This window comes from Pipistrellus kuhlii, unplaced genomic scaffold (genome assembly GCF_014108245.1).
Source record: "Pipistrellus kuhlii isolate mPipKuh1 unplaced genomic scaffold, mPipKuh1.p scaffold_m20_p_3, whole genome shotgun sequence".
Classification (NCBI taxonomy): Eukaryota; Metazoa; Chordata; class Mammalia; order Chiroptera; family Vespertilionidae; genus Pipistrellus; species Pipistrellus kuhlii.
In genome coordinates this window covers 27,612,432-27,631,347 of record NW_023425529.1, presented here as the reverse complement: position 1 = coordinate 27,631,347, position 18,916 = coordinate 27,612,432, and the positions used below count along the sequence as shown (strand labels likewise).

The following is an 18,916-nucleotide window of genomic DNA, read 5'->3' as shown; positions in this document are numbered from 1 at the left end:
ACATTTAAATAATAAAAAAAATAAACATTCCTGCGCGGCGTGGGCAATCGCTGCGTAATTTACCATCTAGTTACTCTGCAAGCAAACTCCGGGGTTCGCCCCCTTTGGATGGGCAGAGAGGGAGGCCGGGCGGCGAGCTGCAGGAAGGAAGGAGGACAGGGTGGGTGTGCGGGAGCCCCGGGGGGCGACCTGGAGGGAGCCCGCACCCCCGGCGCCGCCCCCGCGCCCGCCCTGCCGCCCCCCCCCCCCCCCCCCCCCCGCCCCGGGGGCGGGCGCCGGGCGCGCTGACCGCCGGCTGGTGCGCTGCCCTCGCCTCCCCCATTGTTCCCACTGTCTTTTTGCCTTTTGTGATTTGCGCTCGCATTGTGTTGTTTGTCTCTGAAGCCGCCTCATGACCAGCCCGGGGATTTCACCTCGTCCTTGAAAGCTGCACGGGGAGCAGCCAGAGGCAGGGGGAGAGGGACGCGCGCGCACACACACACACACACACACACACACACACACACACACACACACACACACACACACACAGTGGAAAAGGCGAGCCACCCAAACCCATCTCCAGTCTCCTCCCGGGGCCCAGGCCCGCCACGGTGCCACTTTGCATCCCGCGCCGGAGGAGGAGACGGTCGGGAGAGCCGGTAAGGTGCGTGAACCGCAGCGTTTTAACTTTGTTGTTTCGCGTCCCGAGGTGGTTGCGGGCGGACCTCCAGGGCGCAGCGCTCCCGCCGCCGCCCGCCCGCCCGCAGCCCCGGCCCCGGCTCCAGCTGGAGGCGCGGAGGAGGGAGGGGGCCGCCCGGAGTTTCCTCCAGGACAGAGGGAGGGGGACGGGAGGGGGATGGGACAAGGGGGGGGGGAGAGGGAGAGGCGGGAGGCGGCTGGAAGCGGCCCTGTCATCCTCGGGGGGCGCCAGTCGTGGTGGGGGGCACCCCGGGGTGTGCGCTCGGAGCCCGTTCGGGACCGGGGATAACTTTGTGTTCCTGCGGGGGAACCTGCGCGCCGCGGCCGGTATTGTTTTCTAAGTGGTGGTGGTGGAGGTGGTGATGAGAGCTGAGGGCAGGCGTGCGGAGAGGATCCTGGGCTCGCCTGTGTACCTCGGTGGGCGCCAAACGCCAGACCCTAAAAAGTTGGACAGAGCTCCTTCCCCTTCCCTAGAATAGGCACGCGACCCCCAGGCAACCCCACGGACCTGAATATTCACCCCCCCGCCCCCCCTTTCGTCTTTTTTGTTTCGCTTTCTGCAATCCCTCTCCCTACCATTTCCCCTCCCTCCCTCCCGCCCGGGATTTTGGAAACAAGTCTCATCCTTCAGGATTCTTGTAGGGATTTCAGGGACCGGAAGCTTTATTAATTGCAAGTACCTCCACCCCCACCTCGTTGCGCAGTCGAAGTGAAGACCACTCACGTGTTGTCCCTTTAAGCGCGGGGGTTTGGGAAATGTCGCTTGCACGTTGGGGCTACAATAATTGCAAAGGAAAGAGGTTATAGGAGTTTAGATCAAGTTGGATTTGGACATGCTTTCATGGATAGCAGCAGTTTCTTGCCCTTTGATCGGCTGTCATCAGAGGCGCATGAAGCATTATTTGCATATTTGACTAGTAATCTCCCTTACACTTTGCAAAGGGATATACTACTGAACAGTTTGACCCTGCTGAAATCCGAAGCGCTGGCCTCTGTGGGTCAGTCAGGTCTGAGTGTGGTGAATGTGAGTCCACTTCAATGTCTTTCCTCCTCAACTAACGCAGATCAGAATGAGAACTTCTGTGGCTGTGCAGGATGATCCTGTCAGTGTCAGCCAGCCCAGCCGCTCTGGGTGGCAGTCCACTGTACTTCCTTAGAAAAGTTTAGGAATGTGTGCTGTCCCAGCTGAGATCCCCACAGTATCCACATAGCCAAAGCAGTTGTCCAGAAAGGCTGGAGCCCATTTCCCCAGAGGCTGCCTTCAGGCTCAGCTCAGCTCTTTTAGGCAAGGGCAAGACCAAGGGATATCTGTGGGATTTTGGGTAATAAGTGTGGGAATTTGCAAAGGGACTAGACAGAGTGATTTGTTTCTTTGATGCTCATAAATAATGCCCCCTCCTATCCTAAAAAGAAAAAAAAATAACACAAACAAACCACAACAACACACAAACAAAACAGGCCAATGAAGCAGGCGCGTGGGAGAGTCCTAGGCGCTGGACATTTCAATCAGAAAAACCAGAGCAGAATTTTTGATCAGGATTACAGGACTGAGGCTGGATTGCCAGGAGTGATTAGGTTAAGGACCAGATGGTTTTAAAGTAGACGGAAATGGAATTTTTTTTTTTAAGTTTGACTTTTATAAAATATAAAAGGAGAGCGATTTCGTAGGGTCTTTTCCACAACTGCTGGATTTTGATCCAGTTTTGAAGGAACGCAGCTGGATTGTGAACTGCTGGTAGCTGTGATAGGGGAGGAATCTGGTTTCAGATGCAGATACTTGGGACAAAGTTTCTGGGGATGCTTCTTGCCGATTTAAATATAGCTCACAGGCTGAAGCCTAAACACAGTCAGCCACAAAGATTTAAAATCACAAGCACTTACACTGAGAGTTCTGTCAGGCATTGTGCAAAGTTCTCCTGCTAATTATGTCATCAACTGTTTACTCCTCAGAACTATACAAGATAAAAATCACAAGTATCACTTAAAACTGATGCAATACAGCTTGAAATCCTCAAACTGGTAGGGATTGCTTTTGTTTGCCTAAAAGGTGGATCTTTCATCAGATGAGTTGTTTAAAAACATTTACTTGTGGGGGTGGGAAGGGATGTGCATAATTATTTAGTTATTTGTGTTAATTATATACTAGCTTACTCGCTTGAAATTCTTTTTTCCCCCCTTCCTTTTCTTTCCAGTGGTCTTCTAACAACTCTATACATGAAAAATGAAGAGAGTTTTTTATTTGCTTGTGGTTTTTTTTTTTTCTTTTTTTAGTCCCTTTTTGTAGTCTTTTTGAATGGGCGGTGAACCAATCTGACATAGACTTGAAAGAGTAAACACTTAATATATAAAAAAAGAGCTTCGACTCTTAATAAAGAAACCATGTACCAGTTTTGTTGTTGAGCTTACACAGTTCTGGTTGAATGGTATGTTGTATACAGGATTCAAAACTTTCAAAGGTATTTGGTAAATAACTGGGCATTTGAGATCCAGTGGTTATTTCAAGTTAACTTAGTGCTATACATGTAAATGCACATCCTGTTTAGACTGACACATGGTGGTGGTAAAAGGAAAAAAAATGAATATATGCTTATAAAGATGTTATCTGTGTAGTATAGGGAGTAAATACTAAGAACAAAATAGTGAACTTTATATTCAGGAGTGATGGCTTCTTTTTTTTTTTTTTGACATTGTTGGGGATAAGGCATGAGCTATAGAGAGAGTTTAAAATTTCATTTTCCAGTTAAAAGAATGAATTTGAATGTTTGAACAAATATTTTTCCTATAAAGCAAATGAAAAAATGCAATGTAAAGATTAAAAGAATATACCGTGTTCTTGAAAAAACTCTGTTCCTTTATGAGTGATAGGCAATCATTATCTTGACAGCATCTTCACATTAAATGAAAAAGCAATATATCGGGCAGGATAAAACTTGTTTTTAGTAATCTAAAATGTACTAGATTTCAAATAATTTAGAGTTCCAATGCTGAACACTGTTTAGATTTCCAGCAGGTAAAATTGTTGGATATGATTGATTGGAATACCTGGATGATTCAACCAATATCTAATCACTGCCAGTGGTAGAGAAGGCTGAAATTAGAGTTTTGAGAGTAACCTGGAAAACTTATATGTCTAGGCCTGAAAGTCAATACATTCTCTACACACTCATCATAATTTTTAGCCTGTGAAATGTAGATTTATCTTAAGGGTGAAGAAAGTTCGTGGCTGTTTCAAATAAACTATATCCTGAACTTAGATTTGTAGTTAATAAAATAAAAGTCCAATTTTGTTGCAAACATTGTTTAAAGCACCCATTTGTAAATTGTCTACATTTGGTTTTCATATGTTAATGATTTGGGCTCTGAAACTTCTTTCAGAAAGGCATTTTGGTTTATCTTAAAAAACATTACACAAAACTGTCTAAACAACTCTGTAAATAAATTATTCCAAATGCCTCAATTTGATGAATGAATTAAAGAATCAGAGTTCTTAATCCAATTATGATCAGTCTTGTTATTCCAATTCCCATTTGGGGAGTGTGGGGAGTGGGAATGTAAATGATTCTCAAATGTGAGTGGGATCTTTGCTGTTTTTTTTTTCTGTGTGTGATGAAACATAATTACTCATACCTAACATTTAGGAGGAGAAATTTAGAGGCAGGGAAGTTTAATTGATCTTCAATTAAACCTAGAGTTTATTTGAAAAAAAAAAGTGTTCTTAAGAGAAGAGTAAAATGAAATTTTTAAGAATATAAAGCAAGGACCGAAATTTTTGCTTAAAAATAATGAATTTTTATATTTAAAGGGGAAGAAGTAGGAGGCACTTACGCTCAGGAGTAGGGCAGACATTAAGGCACTTTTAGTCAATTTCAGGTGGCCCACATTGGGACATTTGAGTAGTACTATTTAATGAACTTTACTATATTTAATATCCTTATCTTTAAAATTAAGGGGAATATGCCTTTTTGGGTTGTTTACTGCAAATCTCCACCCATCTAGCTGCCTGCATGGGTGCTTTTGAATGCTCCCCAGTTAGGGGCCTGATAACAGCTCAGTTTGCTTTGATGGACCCTTCAGAATGTCTGCCCCATTTGCCCAGTTTAACCTCTGACTCAGAAATTAATTAATTCCTAGGTATTAATAGCTTATTATGGTTTAATTCTCCAAGAGTTATTATTATTACTGTTATTATTGCAGTTTATTATGACCATTTAATTACTTAGGGAAAGACTTGTGGGGATTACAAGTATCAAGGGAAGCTGCCAAGAAGAAATATTTATAAACATAGGCATTTTTCTCAGTACCACTCAGATCAGACCTTATAGGCAAGTGATTACTCCACTTACAAGTAAGGATGACATTCAGTAGGGGCAGCATATTGATAAAGTTAGAGGAAAAATGAATGCATTTAAAGAATACATTGAATAACCACCCTTTAAAAGTAAAAAATTCAGAAAAAAAAATGTATTTCTAGGACTGGTCATGGAAATGGTATTGATTTGTACAGGTATAGGACCATGCATTCTTTATTAGTTAATGTTCTAAAGCTGATTATATCTTTGCTGCCAGTAGTTACTCATCAACTTAAGCTTCATGATTAGGTGTTATCACATGTCCAGAGGGGACAGATAGTGCAGTGGTCAACAGGCTGGGAGGGCTCTGGTTGGACATCCAGTTGATATTTCTGGGAAGCTTAGGCCTTGCATTGCCACTATGGCCCCAATGAAGCCTGGGAGGCAGGGAGTCCAGGGAAGAACCAGGATGTGGAAGAGGTGATCCCATTGGCTTTCAGAGTGTCTCAGTTTAGGCCTGTTTATAATTCTTTCATGACTTGGAGTTTTGAATATTCAGTTCCCTGCCCCTTTTCGTGATCTCTAAAGCTGGGGATTATAACACTTTTTCTTACAGGGCTATGTATGAGGTACACTAGATACATGTCAAATTCTTGAAATAGGGTGTCCTGTGAACGAGTTGCTCAGTAGATGTCAGCTGAACTCTTCTCTCCTCCAATCAAGTTTTTTTTAATTGTTAATAATGTTTGAAGCCTCATTTTGTACTTGCTTTGAACTTATTCGAGTCTAAGGAGGAAAATGTATCACTTTCTTGAGGCTGAGACCAACACTTTAAAATAGTTATTCCATTAACATCTATACATGATCTCTGACAATGTGGTTATATTAAGATGCTATATTTGGTGCAAGTGTGAATTCTGCCTTGTATTCATATAAATCTTCCTTTAGTAATTAAGATTTTAATTACTACACAATAGGTAAAGGCAAACAAAAAACTTTAGGAACTAATTATAGATATCTCTTCTTGTCCTTTTCAAATTTCCCATTACAGATATAATCTAGTGAAAAAAATTTTTGGTCATTTTATCCATTGATAATTACCCACCTCTTAGTTATATTAAGTTATAGTACATGTGGTTAGAGAGAAAGTCCACTTGGAAAAATAAATAAATCTGACTTTGCAATATTTTGTCCTATGGAATCAACAGTTCCTTCAGTCTTACAGGTGTATTTATTTGTTTAAATTGGGTGCAGGGAGAAAGGCACAATACCATACCATTGCCAGTTGGAAAAGATGAGGTATAGTAATAAGAAGGAGAAATTGGGGGTTATTTTCTCTTCCCAAAGATAGAGAGAATTTCTCTGAACAACTGACCAAAGATAAAGGAAAGGCTTTTAAAACACAAATAAATGATGTGGTTGCTTCATTAATATTGTAATTAATGAGCAGATGCCAAAATGGAATTGGAATTGTCAGAAGTTTGTTGGGGGAGGGAGCAGGAGAAGGCTCTGACAATCTTTCACCAGTGGTCCAGGTTTGACATTTATGCTAGGAGAGATGGAAGGAAGGACAGGGGTTTGAGCAGGAAGAAACTGACTGTGTAGCACAGACCAAGTGAAGTTTAGTTGGGCAGAGGCGAGATAGGCATTGGAGGAGTCCTCAGTTGCCAAGAAATGGACTGCTTTTTCTCTTTTCTTTTCTTTTTTGTAATCACACTGCTCATGATCCTCGGCTTCATTATAAACCTAGAGGCAAGGATATTAGGAAAAATACTGTGTATCCTTAATCTCCAGTCTGAAAAAAAAAAAAGATCAGGGTAGGTGGGTGTTTTATTGTCTTTGCACATAGACATAGATTCATCTTTGTGGGGGAAATGTGTGTTTCCCTTTGCTGTGCCCAGCCATTGACTAGGAGCCGCCCCCTGGGAGCTTGGTCTTGGCCTACAAATGATGCTTGTGACACAGGGGCCGCTGGTGGAGCCCTGAGTCCATTATATTCTTGCAGCAGGAGATCTGAGTGGTACAGTTGTGGTTTGGCAGTATTGCCAAGGGATCAGTAGCAATCACTCTGGTCAGGTGGGCCTACCAGAAAAACAAAACAAAAACACAACATATTGGCTTTTTTTGAGCTCTCTGATACTTTCTTTGCCTTCATTGCTTAATGAGCATAATGATAGTATTACCTCACAGTGTCCTAGTCAAGGTTGAATGAGGTTATCTGAGAGTATATGGAAATCTATAGTGCCATGCGAGGTATAGAGAAGAAATGCTCAATATGTATTGACTCTCTTTAATGTCCTCATAACATGCAATGGAGAGGTATAGCCGAATTGTATCAGGTGATCATAAATATATTTAAACAGTTGGTATTGCACGTAATTAGAAGGCATTGTTTATGTATGCAAGCAAGCAAGCAAACATCCCCCCATGTTTGCCTTTTAACAAATAGCACAGTTAGTTTCTCATTATTCAATCCTTAATTTCAGCGGGTTATAAATCCTAGGACAGAGAGACCAACTGACCTTGATGGTCTGCAGGTAAGTCGCCTTAAAGCATGAGGTAGACAGAACCTCTCTTCATTTCCTTAGCCCTCCAGGCGCCCTATTCAGCTGAGAAGGAACTTGCACTTTATCTCGAGCCTCAAACACCTGGCGAGGCTTTGCTCCCTCATGTTCCTGTTCCTAAACCAACTTGCCGCACCACAAAGCACTGAACTCAAGTGGCCCTCAGCGCGCGCGCCTGCTGTGATGAGTCACAGAGCCACTAGCACTTTGTTGCTTTAGATTTGATCACTGCCATGACTAGTCCTTCGCTTGTCAGCTAAGAGACCCTTCAGGGAGTTGTCCCTTAATAGAAAGTCTCTTTTCTTCCCTCCTGTTGTAACTTTAAATTAAAAGAAACTGTACGAGGAGCTGGTGGCACTGCAGCAAGTTCATTCTTCTACCCACTGGGAAAACAACATCTGAGAAAAGACATTATTGGACTGAGAATTGAGTTGTTGCTATTTTGGGGGGTGGGGTAGCATGGGGGGAGGGGAACTTTGCAGGAGAGGAAGAAGTCCATGCCATTTAGACTCAGTCAGACTGATTGTCAGTGACTTAATGGAGAGCGATTCTTCTGTAGAGGAGGGAGCTTTTCTTTTTCTTTCTTTTTTTTTTTTTTTTTTGATATAAGACATTGCCTCAGCATGTCAGTTTCAAGTGGGATTCATGAGACCACTGGTATTTTGCCTCTGTTTTTTAGGTGGTTCTGTGTGTTGCACTGTGTGGGAAACTGGCCCAGGGACAACTTCAAAATCCAAAGAGGATGGGAGACAGGAAAAGAGAGCTAATTTCTGACACATTCCTCAGACAAGTGACCCCTCTGGGGAATCTGTGCCCAGGATAAAGACGGCTTACTGTGAGGCTTCTGGCAGAGTTTTCCCCGAATAGTGAGCGCTGCTTACTTCAATGTCTCTGGTTCAAAAGGCTGACAAACCTCACAGTTGTGAGAAAAAATTAGTCCTTCTGATGGCATGTTGTTTAGATGCCATCTCACTAAACTTCTGACTTAATCCTCTGCTGAAGCAGGCTTTATATTCCGGACAGTGGTGGCTGTTCCATTCCTGTTCTGGGTTAAGGCCTGCCCTCAAACCCGATGTGTGCCAAGATCTCCCTGCGTAACCTGTGGCTAATGGGAGCTGGAGTTTGACATGTGGTAGCAGCCTGTACGTTCCTGCAATGCTTGGTGTTGCGGTGCAGTATTGGCAGTCTGTCATATGTGTCTGGCTCAGCCAGTCTCATTTACTCTTGCACTGGACGCTGCTTTCAAACAAGTGAATACTACTTCTTATAATTCTCATCTGGCTTTTCTTGTGTCACTCCAGTCTCATCTCCATCATACCTTCCCTACTAGTAAAATAGTAGTGTCTTTTCTATTTTAAATCAGGAAACAAAGTGATCATTTCAATGTACTACAAAAATCCCCCAAAACACAAAGCTATCATGATGTAAAGAAACTTAATGGGCCCAGTATTTATTTCTAGGGACTTTCTCAGTCTGTACCCCCACTTCCCCTCCCCATGCTCTTCTCTCCCTTTCCCCCCTTCCTCATTACTATTTATTGTGCTGTGTCAAACCTTTCTCTTAGCATGAGGTCTTGATTCTCATGGCACCATGGACCATGCTGCATTGTGTCAATCTCCCTGGATGAAGTGAGAAGGGAAAGGGCTGTGAAATGCATTGCTCCATGGTTTGAAAAGGGGTAACCATGGGGTGACAAAATGTAGAAGGTAAGCTGGCTGAGAGCACTGGGTTGTATCCCAGCACAATTGTGATGCCTGGAACAGGGCAGTAGCTGAATACATGATTGCCAAGCCAGCGTATCTTGCATACCAAGGTCCATTAAAAGAATGTTTTTATTGATTTCAGAGAGGAAGGGAGAGGGAAAGAGAGATAGAAACACCAGTAATAAGAGAGAATCATTGATTGGCTGCCTCCTGCATGCCCCACTCTGGGGATCGAGCCTGCAACCTGGGCATGTGCCTTGACTGGGAATTGAACCATGAGCTCCTGGTTCATAAGTCGATGCTCAACCACTGAGCCATGCTGGTTGGGCCCAAGCTCCATTATGATTCAGAGCAGCCCTGCATGATGGATACCTGGTAAAACGAACAGCAGTTGAGCATCTAACTGTGTTCTAGGCACTGTGCTAGGTGGCTTTACACAGATAGTGTTATTTAACCCTCAAGGCCCACTAATTAGGTGGGTATTAGCCCCCTTTTCAGGTGGGCAGACAAACTTCAATGGGTGATGTGCTTGCTCATTTTCCTCAGGTAATGTACAGGAGAATCATTGCCTGGATTTCAGTTTTTGTGACTCCCCCATTTGAACGTTTTTTATTAAAAAAAAAAAAAACAACAAAAAGTGGCCAAGATACTGGTGTGAGTTGCTATCCATAAAATGGGAGCACTAACCCTGCCTGCCTCACTTTAACAGGAAACAGGAGGAACGGGTGAGAGAGAAGTCGTCTCTGACAATAATGCCTGAGCTGTGATTTCTAAATGTCGGTTATTATTATCAGGTCCCCACAATCCACTCATTAACCTGAAAGTATTTATACAACACACAGAGGCATGTTGCTTAAACTTTACTTACAGCAATATTTTCTTCCTGAAGGCAGAGATTCTCAATTAGCTTTGCTGCTGAGGACACTTTTATTTTACTGTTTTGCAAATCCACCATGGTGCCTAGCACAGTGCCTGGTTGATCTTTTTTAATATATTTTACTGATTCCTTACAGAGAGAAGGGAGAGGGATAGAGAGTTAGAAACATCATCGATGAGAGAGAAACATCGATCAGCTGCTTCCTGTACACTTACTACCTACGGGGATGTTCCTGCAACAAAGTTACATACCCTTGACTGGAATCAAACCTGGGACCTTTCAGTCCGCAGACCGAAGCTCTATCCACTGGGTCAAACCGGTTTTGGCATGATCTTACCTATTTAACAAATATTTGCTGGGTAATTGAGTCAGTGAATAAAAAGGATTGACTTGGGCCTGGGGATGGAGGGCAGGTGGGAAATTGAAACTTCCTGTCCCCAGAATGACCAGTGATCCAGGACCTTCAGGTAGGCAGACTTCCCCTATCGCTCAAGGCCTGGTTATTGCGGAAGGCCAGGATATTTCGCTAAAGGTAATGACTACAAAGGTGGGTTCAGCATTGTTAGAAGAGGCAGCCATTCATTTGATGTGGAAAGTCAGGATGGAAAATGTATTAGGAGGGGGGAAAAAAGGTAAAAAAGTGATTCTAAGCCTAACAGGAGTTTCAGTAGAAAAATGGCTGTAATTCAAGCAGTGAAATGTTAACATCAATGAGAGTCTCGCATGGCTCAAGCCCCGCACACTGCTTTGGAAATAAAAGGAGATTGTGTAAAGAATTAGCAGTACAAGGCATTTTTAAGTGCTTTATTGCAGAGGCCTGGGATACTCTGTGAAATCTATGCAGCCTCTTTCTTCCTGCTGTGCTTAATTTCAGAATCTGATGCTATTACCTATCCTTGGAGGGGGAAAAAATCACTCTCTGTTAACTCTTAAAAACCGAGTCTAACGTTTCATTTGCTTTCAGCATGATCTTCCTGACATTTCTTGGGAAAAGAGGAGTGGTGTAGTTAGCCAAGGAGGGTCTAGGATACCTTCTAGGGGGCAGCATTGCAGTGAAGGGGCAATTGGCAATACATTATGAAAGGGTAAGTTTAGGAGGTGACTGTGCTTGGCATGAATCCTGATCAGAAGCCAGAACAAGAGTTAATTCTTTGCAATTGTGTCATGAAGACATGCCCACCCCAAAGTAGGTCTCCCGGCATGCCATCACTGTGCTCTTCTCTGGTCCAGCTTGAAAGAATAGTTGACAGTAATTGATAGTTTACTGTTGCCAGGGACTGTGCTAAGCAGTTTATTTTTATTTGTATTGATTCTTTCCAGGAATTCTCTGGTGTAGACACAAACGTTGCCCCATTGTACAGATACAGAAATTGAACTTGTGGCAGGTAAGTGGTGGAACTGAGACTTAAACCCAGCCTGGTCTGATTTTGAAAGTGGGGCTCTTACCCATCGTGATATAGGAAGTATAAGTCCTATGGAGTCAGCCCTCAAAATGACACAGTCTTTTCCCTTTATGTATGCACCTCTGTCCCTCTAGAGCAGGCTATTTTCAGCTTATTTCTGAACTATTGCGAAGTTCTTCACACCAGGATTTCTCTTTACAATCTGCTCTATTTACCACTGTCAGGCCAATCTTCCTAACATGCTATTTATTTTTAAATATATTTTTTATTGATTTCAGAGAGGAAGGGAGAGAGAGAAGGAGAGAGAAACATCAGTGATGAGAGAGAACCATAGATTGGCTGCCTCCTGCACATCCCACACTGGGGATTGAACCCTCAACCTGGGCATGCACCCTGACCAGGAATCAAATCGTGACCTCCTGCCTCATAGGTTGATGCTCAACCACTGAGCACACGGGCTGGACCTGACATGCTATTTATTTTTATTTTATTTTTTAATTTAATTTTATTGTTTAAAGTATTACATATGGTAGTAGATGTATCTCATTCCCCCTCCCCCCATAGACCTTCCCCCAGCCTCCCCGACCCCCTGTCACATGCCCTCATCCCTCCAGCCCCTCCCCCCCCAATGTCTTGTGTCTATTGGTTGTGCTTATAAGTGCATACAAGTCCTTTGGTTGATCTCTGTTGATCTCTTTCCCCCCCGCCCCAACACTCCCTAGCCTTCCTGCTGTAATTTGACAGTCTGTTCGGTGCTTTACTGCCTCTATCTTTTTGTTCATCAGGTTATAATGTTCTTTATTTTCCATAAATGAGTGAGATCATGTGGTGTTTTTCTTTCATTGCCTGGCTTATTTCACTTAACATAATGCTTTCCAGGTCCATCCATGCTGCTGCAAATGGTAAGAATTCCTTCCTGACATGCTATTTAGATAATGTAGCCATTTTCACAAAAATTCAAAGTGCCTGAGTACTATACATGGATGGATCTGAGAGTCTGAAGCCTGTTTTTAAAGGCCTTCCAATCTATCTCCAAATCTTCTATCTTTTCAGGCTCATGTTTGAAACCTTCCCATTGAGAACAAGTAGATTCTGATCTGGATTCAGGCTGAACACAATTTCCCAGAGGGCTCCCAAACTGTCTAAAACAAATCAATCTGATCAACTCTTCTCAGAGGCCATGGGTATTGCATACAAAAGCCTCTGCTCACACCTGAACCCTGTCTGCTTCAGGGAATTCTTATAGACTTGCCTTTTCCATCTACTTCAAACCTCCTCATCAATTGACTTTTTTGGTTCCCAATCTACTTGACTCTGTATTTTGGCTCTCCTTTTTTGATTTATCTCTTCATTCATTCAATGATCAATATTGAATAAAACTTGTAAACAACAAATACTTATTGAGCACCTACGTAAGTCAGATAACATATTAACTACTAGAGAGTGAGGGATGTGTGGAACAGACCTTGAACACAAAGCTTTAAAGTTTATTAGGGAAGATAAACTTTAATAAAAAATTTATGATTGAGAATTGTGGACCTATATTTTAGAGAAGTACACACGACATATAGGAAAATGATATGACATATGTGGGTGGCAGTCCGAGGAGGTTGTCATGATAAGGTCACATTTGAAGGACGGTTAATGAGGTAAAGAGGAAAGAGAAAAACCTTTTGAAATACAGGAAATAGCATGTTCAAGGGTTCCAAAGAGAGAGAGGAAGGGAATTGTGATCTTGAAATTAGAAGGCCAGCATGGCTGGAACAGCGTGACTGGAAAATGGATACAGACTAGGCGGTAGAGTTAGGTTGGGATCAGATCATTAAGCATTATGGGCCACGTTAGAGTTGAATCTTCACAGTAAGTGTGATAAGAAACCCATTGAATAGTTTTAAACTAATAAAACTTGTGGCTCTAGCATGTGGACCAGATTCCAGAAAGGCAGGGATGAATTTGGGTAAGCTAATAAGGAGGCTATTGCAGAGATCAGGCAAGAGGCAGATGGCGGCTTGGACTCTGGACTGTAAGTGGTGTTGGAGATGCAGACAAGAGGGTTTCTGAAACAAACATGGAGGGAAAATCACCCAGTTTCAAGTGATTTGCAACAACACTCCTACCCCCAAATTCTTACTTCCCCAACCTAATGGGACATTCCTAAAAGTTTCTTGTTTCCATGTTCATAGGTTCGGAAATGAGATGCCAAGTGCTTAGCTCTCAGGGACTGTGCTGGCTGGGTCTGCACCTGCTTTAGCCCCTGTGTGTTCAGGCAGAGAGACTTGACACAATATATGTAGTGCCTCCTGTCTACATGTATGTATTTGCCTTCATATTTCTGTGTCTTCCTTTATATATCATCCCTTCATATGGATTTCTAAAGCCATCCCCATCCCTTAATTTCCAAATTAAAATTTACTTTCCCACAGTATGCTTCCAGAATATAAAGACCAAAGACTTCTCCTTCTGATATTATGATATTTACATCTATAGCCACTTTTATAGCTTTAAACTCTGTATTGTGCCATATGATAAGCATGTTGTGAACATGCCTTATCTTTTGAGAGATGTTGTGAATTTGTGCCTAGGAATGTGGCTGCTGTATGCAGTTCAATGTTACACTCCTACTTGGGGTCATCATTTACCTCCTTCTAGTTTGGCAATTTACATAACCTCATCTGCAGAATGGGGATAATCCTGTGTGCCTCATAAAGCAGTTGTGATGATTCAAGAGAGATTGAATACAAAGTACTTAAAACAATCCTTGGCATATAATAATCTCGACTGTGGGATGACATATGTGGTTATAAATGTTATTCTTTGAAATCAGGAGCCCTGTATCTTATTACCACCTTTGTCTACTTGAAGCTCAGTTAGCATTTATTGAATTCAGATTTGAATTTAAGCATCCTTTCTGCCAGGGGATACAAATATAAAAAGTCAAGTTGTTGGTAGGGGAGCTAGTAACATAAACTGGTAATTATCATATATCAGTGTGATAGGTATAGTGATAGAGTAGAGTATTTTGAGATCACAGAAGTGAGTTTGGGGAAGGTTTTCTAAATGAATTGTATGAGCTGAGTATTTTATTAGATTAAATACATATTAAAATAACATATGTGTACAACATATAAAACTCAAAGCTATAAAATAAATAGTGCTTCTGTCTTACTTTTGATCATGCCTACCCCATTCCTACTCCTTTCAACTCTGTATATCTAAATAACATATTTACTCCTTATATTTCGTATTTTTTAAAAAAAAATCTTAGCTGTCAATCAACTTTCTACAGCTTGGCTTTGTTATACTGGTCATACTCTACCTCTACTTCCTAATACCACACACACACTCCTTTTCCTATTGTCACAATATAATTTCATCCCTTTTTGGGGAAAGTTAAATCAGTTCAGAAAACACAGTTACTTTGACTATGTTAATGTTGTTTAGCATTGAGAATATTATTTATTTATTACTTTTACTTTGTATACAACTTATTTGGTGTTACTGAATAGTAGTGGTCTACAGGTTTTACTCGACATGCTCAAAGTTTACTGGAATTTCTGAGTCGGTGGATGGTATATCCAGGGTGGGCTATGGGGGTGTCAGCTCTGGTGCGGAGGACCATTTTATTGCTGGTATAATTTAGAATTGTTGGAGCCAGATGATAATAAGAAGTCCACTGACTTTTAGTGAGTTATAATATGCTTCTTAACATTTCTGCAACATTGCACCCTCTTATTGTCTCACTTGGACACACTCCTCCCACCAGCCTGCCCTTGGTAAAGCTCTGAGTTAAGCTGAATAGGGCAGAGGGTGGCGCTCTGAGAAGGAGGTGGGTATTCCCAGTGGACAGGACAATATGAGTTAACAGGAAAAGAGGTGGGAAATGGTGTGATTTGTTTTTGAAATTATAGAGAGCTTGGTTTCCAGAGAACCTATCCAGGGCACAATAAGACTTAGAGCAAGGCTCAGGCAAATGATAGTACAAGTGATATCTGAGTTCCCTGGAGAGCAGCTGTGATGTAGATTTGCATGCAGTGGGTTTGGTAGGTAGGGCTGGCCTTGGGAACAACACCTGTGAGGGGCCGAGAGAAGCAGGATGGGCAGAAGGAGAATCTGACTGTGATGCAGCTGAGGCTTCAGCAAGCCTTTGGGGAGTTCTGGAACTGGGTGGCTCCTCAGAGGAGTCCTGAAGGGAGGCCAGGGGACCAGATCTTTGAAAGGTCATGTTGGTGTTGGATGTGTGCCATCCTGGGGTGGGGGTGGAACTTGGGATGAGAGCAGTTCTTGGAAAGGGCCTTAGATGTGAGCGTTCAATAGCCAACACTCCTGGCAACTGAAACATGGGTGCCACTAGGTAACACCCCACAGCACCCACTAAACACATCCTTCCTAAGACTTTCTATTTTTTTTTTTGAATTTTCATAGATTTTTTTTCATGAAATATGGCTGACAAAGGTGAGTCTAAGAGATTCAGTTCTGCCATTTTCCCATGTTCACTTTTATTTGTGTTATTAATATTACCTTAAAAGCCTTAGGTTTTTGTTTTGTTTGCAAGGAAAAAAATTAAACCACTTGTTAACTCCACGAGGGTTAATTTAGCTAAAAATTAGACAATGTAATCTATAACCCATTTCCTTAAGCATATGAAAACTGTAGCATGGGACAAAGCAATGAAACAGAAGTGAGAAGAGCATGACTGTGAACTTCCTGTTGTGATCGGAGGAGTCCTGTGACAGTTGTGTAGTAGTTAGGTCAGAAGATAAAACCATGCGGATCATTTTGAACTTCCAGCTTTGGGGAAAAAAATTTAATGGAATGAAACCAAGGGAACATTTTAATTGGAAGTAAGACAGCTGATTGGACGTAGACATATGATGGTAGAAGAATTCTTGGCCAGTATGCAGACAACAGTGTAGGTCTCGGTTTTTCTGGTTCCCACATAAGCATCTAAGTCAGTGCTTTCCTAATTTTTTTTTTTAATCCTGTATAGACACCATCAATAAAAAAGTATTACTTTACTAATAGTAAACCCAAAAATGGGGTTGGGGTAGGGTAGATGGGGCCAATGGGAAAAGAAGAGGGGGCATCTGTAATACTTTCAACAATAAAGATAAACTTTAAAAAGAGAATAAAGCATATCAATAGAATAAGAAACATAAAGAGAAGTTATAATATGTTCTTTTGGATGATCTTCCCCGCCCCCACCCCTACCCCTATCAACCCTAAAGACTTCTGAGCTATATTTCTAGAGCTTCAGTTATATGTAAATGGGGAGAAAGTGAATTGGAGACAAATTTTGACAATTTTATGAATTTGACCTATGCAACTATGTAAATGAGATAGTATGCACTCCAAGCATTGAAAAATAAATAAGATTTTAGACTATAATTGTGATGCTTTAAAATATTGTTAGAACCCTGAAGGGAGCTTGTGTGTCTGTGTATGCATGTGCTTGTCTTTTTGTGTGCATGTGCGCTAGCCAGGGTCATAATGACTTAACATTTCCTCCTATTTAGCAATTCCTCATTATTAACTAAAAGGTTGGGGCCACACTGACACTATTACCCTTCTGTATATCTGGCCTTAATTTACGAGCCATATCCTGCCTTATATTCCAGAATGCTTTTAAATGTTCTCTTGTTGCTTATTTTTTCTTTCTGACTCACACATTTATAAATCAGTTACATGCAAAAAATTAAAAGGTATCTTTATTTGTGTTGTTTCGGTAATAGAGAACTTGAAAAAGACAAAACCTTGCATAAATGTAGAACATTCCTTATGTCCTTTTGGGATTTTAAATGTTTATAAGCACTTTTTTTTTTCTGGAAAAACTCAGCCTGGCTTAAAAGAATGATCCCAAACTCATCTTGTGCCTGAACTTTAGATAGCTTAGCTTTCTTAGCATATCTTTTATTTCGCTAATAAAAATTATTTTAGTTGTGTTCTCATTTTTTCATTTAACAGTGCCTGCTCACATACATTTGCTGCTTTTAATTTATTGGAAGGAAGGAGATAAATACATTTCAGGTAGCATTATTATTACTTTTTATAACAGATAAAATTAAACTTTAGCTGGATTTGGAACCAGTATATAGAAGTAAGGACATGTAATCAAAGTTGAATTCCTAAGGAAACTTGATCACATAGCCTTAAATATGGTTTATAAGTTAAAAGGTAGGAACCTTGTTATGCTAAAGTGCTTTGAAAAATAATTTAAAAAAACCCTTAAGGTTCTTTTTATATATGTACAAATGATCTTATCATCACTTAGTAAAGACATATATTGTCTCTCACAAAAAAACAACTGTGCCTTGCCATCTTCAGGTGATTCCATCCATACTTGTACTTAATCTTTTTTGTAACTATTTCCATATTGATCTTAATAGTAATTTAACAGAAACAATGTTGTGTTTGACTAATCTTAACTATTATTCATTTATTGAAAATATTTTTATTGTGAGTCTGTTTTTGGTCACATATGACAAATGTTGAGTAATGGGGTTATACTGGTAAGCCAACATAGATTTGGTCCCTGCTCAAATGGAGCTTTCAATGCATAAGAAAGATAGGATTGATTACCTAATTGTTCCAACAAGTAGAGAGAATAGAGAGATATTTTGTTCTCCAATAGTGGCAGGGCTGTTTTTTTTTTTTTTTTTTTTTAATCGCTGAAACATAGAATTTTAAAGAAATGATATCTATCTTGAATGTTTTAGGATTTTAAACACTTATCAATGTTTCATTGTTTATCAGTGTTTTTCAGTGAGCCAGTTATTTAATGGCTAGTCGGGGCTTTGAAGTATGCGTCTGCTTAGTAATGGTCTTTGCCATCTTTTTTGGGAAGTTAAACCCATAGTAATATAGGCTTCTATTTTTACCTTTTATTTACTAAAATTGTCAGGAGGGCTTAAAGGCATTGGGCAAGGAAGCTAAGTGCAGAATTTATCCAGGTTTTTAAAAAAAATTTCCCCCAGTTTTATTAAGTTGTTTGATACCCAATTTATTATTTAAAAAAAACACAAAACAATTTTCCTTTATTTTTAAAGCATGCAATCTAATGTCACTAAAAGCTTTCTTCTTTGCCCTCATATTTCATTAGTTAGGTACTACTTAATTAATTTACCCAAATACAATAACAAATGACATAAATGGACTCAGGATCAAGAAGACAAGCAGAGTGGCTAGAGCAGCCTCTTTGCCATTTGGGTGCCATTGCCCATAGTGTGTTTTGCAGAGGGGAGGCAGCACATCAGTCACACTGGTGACTGGGTGGAAGTGAGTTCATTAAGAAAGTTGTACCTATAGTACTAGTGGTATGTACTGTGGAGGAAGAGTACAAGAATGAAGGAGACAGAAGGTAGAATGACTTATTCTGGAAGTCGCAGGAGGCTTTACCAGGAAG

At 41.1% G+C, this 18,916-nt stretch overlaps 1 protein-coding gene across 2 annotated transcripts in view; it reads left to right on the top strand.

Moving 5' to 3' along the window:
- Positions 1 to 286: 286 nt before the first annotated feature.
- SOX5 (SRY-box transcription factor 5) overlaps positions 287 to 18,916 on the top strand; it is a 941,098-nt gene continuing 922,468 nt past the window's right edge. Inside the window, exon 1 of one of the 2 annotated variants that reach the window (XM_045587843.1) lies at positions 287 to 641. The gene's annotated coding sequence lies outside the window, so the exon portion shown is untranslated. Of the gene's footprint in view, positions 647 to 18,916 lie in introns of both variants that reach the window. The other variant, XM_036455682.2, reaches the window with a different exon arrangement.